An 8,199-nucleotide genomic window follows, 5' to 3' on the forward strand; every position below is an offset into this window, starting at 1 on the left:
AATTTTTCTGATGTCTTTTTATGGTACCAAGACATCCTTCTGAACTGATAGGCTTCATTAGAAATAAAAAGTTTGTCCCAAGAAATCAAAATAACTGTACAGAATGTTTCCCACGTCTTGGTGGTGTTAACAAAATGTTTGCCCACATAAAGAGCTAACTTACTAGCCATAGGCAGCTCTTAGACAGGTGTCTCATGTCTCTGTGTGTGCATGAACACATGATAAGTTACCAAAATCATAATAGTATTTCAACCCCAGTTATATAAACAATTTAGCCTCTCCTCCTCTCCTGCAAAAAGACAAAAGAAACAGAAAGAAAAAAGATGCTTTTAACTTTGTAAAAAATTAAGTACCCTAGAGAAGAAAGAAAAAAGATAGTAAATATATAAAATATATGCAAATTAAAGCAGTATAATACCATTATCACCTGTCAAACTGGCAAATTAAAAAAATTAATTCCCAATGAAGCCAAAATAAAGACATTTTCATTCTAAAAGACTGAAATAATTTGTCACCAGATACTTACTAAAAAATATATTAAAAAGTATTCTTTAAGCAGAAAGAAGATTATCCCAGATGAAAGAACAGAGATTAAAAAAAAGAGTAAAGAGCAAAAAAAATATGGTAAATATGTGATGTCTCAAAATGAATACTGAATGTACAAAACAATAATACTAATGTCTTACTGGCTTCTGTAATATATAAAATTAAAATACACAATGTCATATTAATCAGTAGGGAATAAATAGCATTAAAGTGGCTATCACTAATGTTCATAATAAAGTTAAAAGTCCTAATATTAGACTTTGATATGTCAAAGATAGATTTAATAGCCATGTAAATACCAAAATAATATAAGTAAAACTTTCAAACTCCTAGAGCAAAACGTGAGATAATAAAAACTCTTTAACGTAATTTATCCAAAAACATAGAAAAGAAAAAGAAGAGAGGATAGGCTAGATAGATAGGAGACACTCTAATATATCAATAATTACATTAACTATAAATGTACTAAATGCTACATTTAAATGACAAAGACTATCCAACTGGATTTAAAAACAAAACAAAACAAACCACTCTACACTATTTAAAAGGCATAAGTATAATGGTTGAAGGCAAAATATTTTTTAAAAGAGGAAAAATATATGCAATATAAAGTAACAAAATGGAAACTGTGAAATAAAACAAAATATATTTTCAGTCAAAAGTACTACTGGAGTAAACAGGGGCAAATAAATAACAAATATTTACTCACTAGGAAAATGTAGCAATTCTAAATTTGTATGCACCTAACAACATAACCTCAAAATACATGAATCAAAAATTAACATAGTTACAACAAGAGGTAGGTAAATCCACAATCATAGTAGAGTATTTTAACATCTATTTCTCTGCTACTGTCAGGCCAACTGAACAAAATCAGTATAGATGCAAAAGATTTGAAGGATACAACTAGCAAACCCAATTCAAAGCAAGTACATAGAATACTGTCCCAAACTAGATAATGCACATTCTTCACAGGCACATGTAAAATGTAGCCACAGTTGATAATAGGGCATGAAGTAACTCCTAATAAATTTCAAGAGGTTGGAACCATATAGAGTATGTCATCTGACCTCTAGCAACTAAATTAATAATCAAAAACAAAAAGTTAAGTAGAAAATCCATACACAGTACTTGGAGTTTAAGAAATACATTTTAGTGGCCTCTACTTCCAGCTATGACAGAGTTGATAGTTGATAATAATCCTCTTCAAAAATAACTATAAAACTGGATATAAGAATAATGATGATGACTAAATGTAATTCTACCACTGTTGGTGAGACAATTATAAGTGACTTGATGGTTGGCTTTTCTTTGTGTTTTTATATATTTTCTGAGTTTTCTAAATTTAATATTAGTCACTTTTTGTAAATTCAACGAGAATTACCTTTTCACTCAGTGATGATAACAAGTTATTATGAATAGGCTGTCATTAATTTTTTAATTAGTTATGTCTTCAATCAGTAGTCATTATTCTCATATGGGGGCCTTCAACGCTGTTTGATGTTATTAAAAATCTACTAATTCTTTGACCCAGCAGTTCCATTTCTACAAATGTATTTCCCCAGAACACATTCACACATCTGTGCAAAGGTGGATATGCAAGAATATATACTGTATATAGACGTATATTCTGAACTTTTATTTACAGAACACTAGACTTAAATGTCCACTTACAAAGGACTGGTTAAATAAACTGTGATATATCCATATATAGAAGACTCATGCAGGCATTGACCAAGAGTAAAGTAGGTCTCTATACTCTGATATACTGTATGTCTTCGGTTAACTCTCTTTGTTTACAAGCAACAGAAGTTAATTCTGGCTTATGCAAGCAAAACAAAATGAATTGGAGCAATATGAGTTGATCCACAGAATGGACAGGAGCCTGGAGAGCAGAACAGGAAACAGCTACCCTAGACCACTGGGCATCAGGTATTGCTCCATCATCTTGTCTGGATTCTGGCAATGCCTTTCAAATATTGTTCTGATCCTGAGTATCTCTGGATCTGGCTGAGATTTGGGCTAAGGAGAAATAAGCTGGGTTGCATACCTAACCATTGGCTACCTGAGGACAGGGGACCTGCTTTACAATCCCACAAGGAGTGTGCAAAATTAGAAAGTCGTGATTCCCCCAAAATAAAATCAGAGTGTTATTTAAGGGGGAAAGAACGCTATACAGTAGAAAATGCATCCTCTACATGCTGTTAAAAGAATAATGCAAAAACAAAAAGTGTATGCATAGTAAATCACCATTTGTGTTTTTAAAAAATGGGAGAGAATACATATTACATGTATAACATACTCTTAAAACAACAACAACAACAACAACAACAAAAAACACTAGAAACAACCTTAACATTGTATCTCCCATTAGGCCCTCAGGGCCCATTCATTTCTGTATTTCCAATGACTAACACTATGTATTGCACACAGGAGGCACATAATAAATAGTGGGAGAGTGAATAAAAGGATGTAATTCTACAAAGGAGAAGAGGGATACTAGAGAGAGACTTACTTTTCATCTTTTAATGTTTTTCAAGTGCCTGAAGTTTTTATGCAATTAAAAAGAGTTAAGGATAATTCATAAAGACAACACATTTTTAGGTGGCTCAAAAATTCTTTAAGAAGTTTGGGGATTGTTGTTATCAATGACCCACCACATCATCCCTCTTCCCTAAACTGCCTCATTGTGTATGCACCCATACAGAGAGTCAAGCAGAAAAGGGCTCATTGTCCAATGGAACAAACCAGTTCCAGCAGGAGAAGCTCCTCGTCTCTGCAGTGCACACATGGCAACACAGCTTCTCCAGGGCCTCGGGAAATAATGACTTATGGAAAGATAAATAGTAAAGGGTTATTTGGTCATCACGCTGGGGCTCCAGCTCTTTAGAGGTTTGCACTGATAGCAAAAACACTGTGAGTGTCTAAATAATTTGAATGATATTAATACAAGACCCCAGAAAGAGGAAAACAACAATAGCTTGATGACAGCAAGCTGACAATGGGAAGCATTTTGTGGGCTGAGATGATTGTAAAAGCAAACAATGGTGATATTGTCCTTCTGGTGTTATTGTGTAATGCTGTAATTTATGGATGAAGTGGAATTTCAAACAAAATAAACAGACTTGAATTTGTTAACTAATACAGTAAGCATAGAACATTCTGTTATGTGAAACGAGAAATGGAATGTTTTATACACTCCTGCTATTTGCTAAACAGAAATATGTTTATATTTGGCATAACGTCTTGCTTTTGGTTTTGCTAGCTTTTTGAGAATATCCTTTTTCATTTAATCTTGAACACAGATACAAAATGTGGGTGAAAGAGGAATATTGTCAATATATACCATTGTACCATTATATTATAGATCTAGAAGTTAAAATTACAACAATAATAACTTCATCTCTATCATAAGTGAAAAGGGACAGGTTCCCTTGTCCCCCTCACAGGGCGTGTGATGGGAGCGTGGCTCATTTCTTCAGCGCCCCACTGCTCAGACCTCTAGAGGAGCATACCGACAGGCAGGCTGTGGGGCTCCGAGCCCACAGCAGTGTCTAGGGGTGACTATTTACAGTCCTTAAACCCCAGTGGACGTGTGTGCTCCTGAAGTCCCAGTGGGCGTGTGTTACTGGGTGCTCTCTTAGTTTGCCGTCTATAGACAGCATGCGTTAGTCAGCTCAGTTGGACCCTCTACCTTATCGCAAGGACAGAGGGTTTTCTGTATCCCTGGATATCTTGCCTTGTTGTCCCAGAAAAATTGGTCACAAGTGGCTTAGAGAATGAGTGCAAAGTTGTATTGAGTAGAAGTAGCTCTCTGGTGATGGGGGAGTGAGATGGAGATGGTTTTCCCCTGGAGTAAGGCAGCTCAGCGGCCCCAGCTCTCCTCCCACTGCCCCAGCCAAACTCCACCTTGTCCCGCTGGTCAATGGCCTGTCGGTGCCTGTCCGTGTGCTCTTCCCCCATTGGGCTCTCGATGACAAGCCACCTGTGTCTTCTCCCGCGGATGCGTTCCTCAGGACGTCTAGCGAGTGTCTGCCCGCTAGGGCCTGGCGGGGCGGCTTTTATAGGCCCAGGATGGGGGCGTGGCTGGAAAGGGTGGGCTCGGAAAATGCAACATTTGGGCGGAAAAGCAGGAGTTCCTGTCCTCACCTAGATCCATGGGGGTGGAGCCCTAGCCAGGGACCCGCTTTCCTCTACCCCTCACTTCCTTTCCCCACTTCCGTATCATTTAAAGGGACCACCCTCTCCTCTTCCCAGTACTCCCGTATCACAAGTAAGCTATGATATCATGTTGAACTATTTAGTTGCAGTTACACTTATAAAAGAAAAGCTACTTCTCTGTAAACTATAAAAAGCAGGTTTTTATCTCAGTAAGGATTGTTAATAATAAATGACTACTATTTACGGAGTTCTTGGATTCACAAGAAGTGAATCAGCAATGACAAATTACATATCTTATGTCTCAATGCTGAGAATAGTGCTTGGCACTTAGTAGGTACTCAGTAGATATTTGTTGAATAAGTAAATACTTCTTCTACAAGCAAGGTATTGTTTTAAGTCACGGTTACATCTGTCAAAGACAAAACTAAGTTCGAGACAAAATGAACAAAGGCTGTTTATTCATAAATTGATGGCAAGGGAACCCATCTGCTGTCACTTTCATTTCAGCAGGGTTCCCGGGTGTTAGAGAGGAGAGTGATTTTTATAGAATAAAAAAGGATAGGCTGAGACAGCCTTTGACTGCTGAGGATTCTATAAAGGTGAGATTTCTGGAAGCCAGGATGATTTTCTAATTGATCTTCAGGTACATTTGACCACCTTTGGTTGACTGGGAGGGAGCAAACAAGCAGTTTGGGGGACATTCTGGAAATGAATGCTAGAAACAGAAGGTTTTCCGTGACCAGCCATTTCCTGGAACATGTAGTAGTCAACGGGGTGCCTTTTTTGCAGTCAAACTGTCAGGATGGTCCTTTATGAGAAGCTGACTGCTTGGGCCAGTTTCTAACATCTGGGTTATCTCCCCCACTTCATTCTCTCTCTCACTCTTGCTCTCTCTCTCTCTCAAAAACAAAAAGACAAACAAAAACAAACAAACAAAAAACCTGTCACCTAATTGGCAAAAACCTCCTAGAAAAAATAAAAATAAGTCTGTTTTAAATTGAAAACAATTACTACCACTCAAAAATCCTAAGTGCAGTAAAAATAGGAGTGATATAACCTCATATGTTCATGAGAATTCATCTGATCCAAGTAAACCTGCATTTTTATACTCAAGTCTTATTCAATCATGGCTGTGGTCTTAGGACAAAGTTCAGTATTTTACTCAAGTTTGAGTGATATCAGTGAAGCGTTGTCCTAAAGATTCAGGAACATGCTTTTTATAGATGTTATTGGAGTGCAAAATAGCCACCTTAAAAAAAAAAAAAAAAAACTTACAAGGATTCACAACCTTTCTAGTGGCTTTGTCTTTATTTATTCATTTATAAAGCAGCTATCTAGGGGGAGAGTATTAGTGACCATGGGAAATTTTAAGTAGAAATTAAATAGACCTTTGGCTTCATGCCCAGAAAAATATGTCAGTCCTGTGCAGAAAACCAGGCAAAAGATAAAAAAGATTCCATTATATCTATAATACAATCTTCTTATGGCTTTAGTACAAGTTTCTTTTCTGCTAACAGAAGTCCCTGCAGAAGGTTTAAACAATCTCAACAATTTCATTATGTGAGCGTAGCTAAATCCAATAATGTAAAAGGGCCTAGAGAGCCTTCCCATATGCTCGGTTCCATACCCTTTCCTTCTAGGGGAAGTCAAAGAACTTGGCTCTCAGGAAGCTGATTCTACTCCAATTGCCCGGAGCACAAATCTTGCATTGTTGACATCAAGCAAGCTCTCCTGAGGACACACAAAGAAGAGAAGGAGCCATTAGAATTTCTCATGACCCTGCTTTGAGCCAAATCCAGCTTCACTTAAATGAATGAAAATGCTTGTTATATGGCCCAAGAAGCTACTTTGTCCATTTGAAAATTAATTAGACCGTAGCTAGATGAACAACCCTAAGATGCTTTCACAGTGTTCTCAGATGCATGACCCTGGCTGAGTTCCCAATTTTAACAAGTTTACCCTAAAGCAAAAACATGGCCTTTTGGCTAAGCTAGTGCTACAATTATAATGCTTTCCTGAGTGGCGGCAGCTAAAGCATAACCTCGCCAGAAAAGAGTTAGTTAGGAAGAGAGTAGTTAAAACTTTTGCATGCAATGCTAACAGAAGATATTTTAAAGGCAATTTTTTTTGTTGTTTGTTTCGAGGAGCCAATGTAGTTATTCATTTCACAGCTGGGCTTGGAGAAAATGTTACAATCTTTTATATGTCATGATTCACTCTAGATGAAAACTCCTTGAGGGCACAGATTATGTTGTTCCTTGTAGTATTTTAAGTATAGTGGTACCACAAAGTTGGTAGGTTGATTGGAAGCATAAAACACAGATTCAGATGTAAATTCTTTTTTCAAGGTGTCAGCCTGAGGTTGTTCCTGGCTGGTCATTGATAAGAGAGAATCTTTGGGTGTATAAGATTCTGAGCCACTCCACTCACAAAGAGGCTAATAACTACTTTAAAAAGTAATCTATACATTGCCCCATTTAAGAAGGTCCTTAATAAATATTAGGGGTGATTGTAGTATAACTGATACCTAACTATCTGTAATGTGAAATTGAGAAAGAGAAAATCAGAGTTAGATACACTGCATGAGAAATAAAATTCCACCCAAATTACCAAAAATGGAGAAATTATGGAAAGGGTGCCCAACTCACAACTTCTTTATTGATTAAAGAAACAAAAAGTCTTGCAAGGTGGTTCTATCACTATCATGGCTGATCAGGACAAGGACAGACATCTCATTCCTGAGGAGCTGATTCATTGATAAATGACAACCAATTGCGTTATCTCTGTGTCCCATTTGGGATCTCTCTCAATCTTTTCTGCACATGCTGTCTCTTTCTGGGCCAGCCAATTGAGGATCTTTGCATATAAATAAGCACATGTATCAGTTGACTTCTGCAAGAAGCACAATAATATAAATCTAGTTCAGGTGTTGAGTCAGGGACAGAGACAAGAGGCCATGTCAACTTTAGTTTTTTAATACCAAGGAAGATTATAAAAGTCTGAGAAAGAACAATGAAGCAGGCCACCTTGTATTCTTAAGAATTTGCTCCTCTTGTCCACCTGCCTCTGTACAATTTCTCTGTTTTTGAGATTTTGGGTGGAATTTTATTTTCAATGCAGTATATCCAACTCTGATTTTTTTTCTGCCCTCAACATCATATTACAGATATTTAAGCATCAGTTATATTGTCATCCATAATATTTATTAAGGACCTTCCTAAATGTAGCAACCTACAAGTTACTTTTTAAAGTAGTTATCAGTCTTTCTGTGAGTGGAGTGGCTCAGAATATCTCTGTTCAAACGCATAGACATCTGCAGATAAATAGTACTTTTGAATTTTTCCTTATATAGCTAGCTAATCATTTTAGCACAGTTTTGACTGGCCTCCCTAATTTCAGATTATTTCTATTTCCTTGTATGACCTTAAGTGGGGAGTGATCAGCATCCTTTTTTATATTGCCCCAAAGAAAGTCTTCTGAGTCTGGGCTCTC

The 8,199-nt window shown here is 37.0% G+C and overlaps 1 long non-coding RNA gene across 1 annotated transcript in view; it reads right to left on the reverse strand.

Annotated features, from left to right (window-relative positions):
• Positions 1–4,584, reverse strand: part of LOC119625689 (uncharacterized) — a 381,097-nt gene extending 376,513 nt beyond the window's left edge. The window contains exon 1 of the long non-coding RNA XR_012090503.1: positions 4,456–4,584. This is a non-coding gene — a long non-coding RNA (uncharacterized lncRNA). The remainder of the gene's footprint in view (positions 1–4,455) is intronic.
• Between the last annotated feature and the right edge of the window lie 3,615 nt (positions 4,585–8,199).

This window comes from Chlorocebus sabaeus, chromosome 22, assembly GCF_047675955.1.
Source record: "Chlorocebus sabaeus isolate Y175 chromosome 22, mChlSab1.0.hap1, whole genome shotgun sequence".
In the NCBI taxonomy this organism is placed as follows: Eukaryota; Metazoa; Chordata; class Mammalia; order Primates; family Cercopithecidae; genus Chlorocebus; species Chlorocebus sabaeus.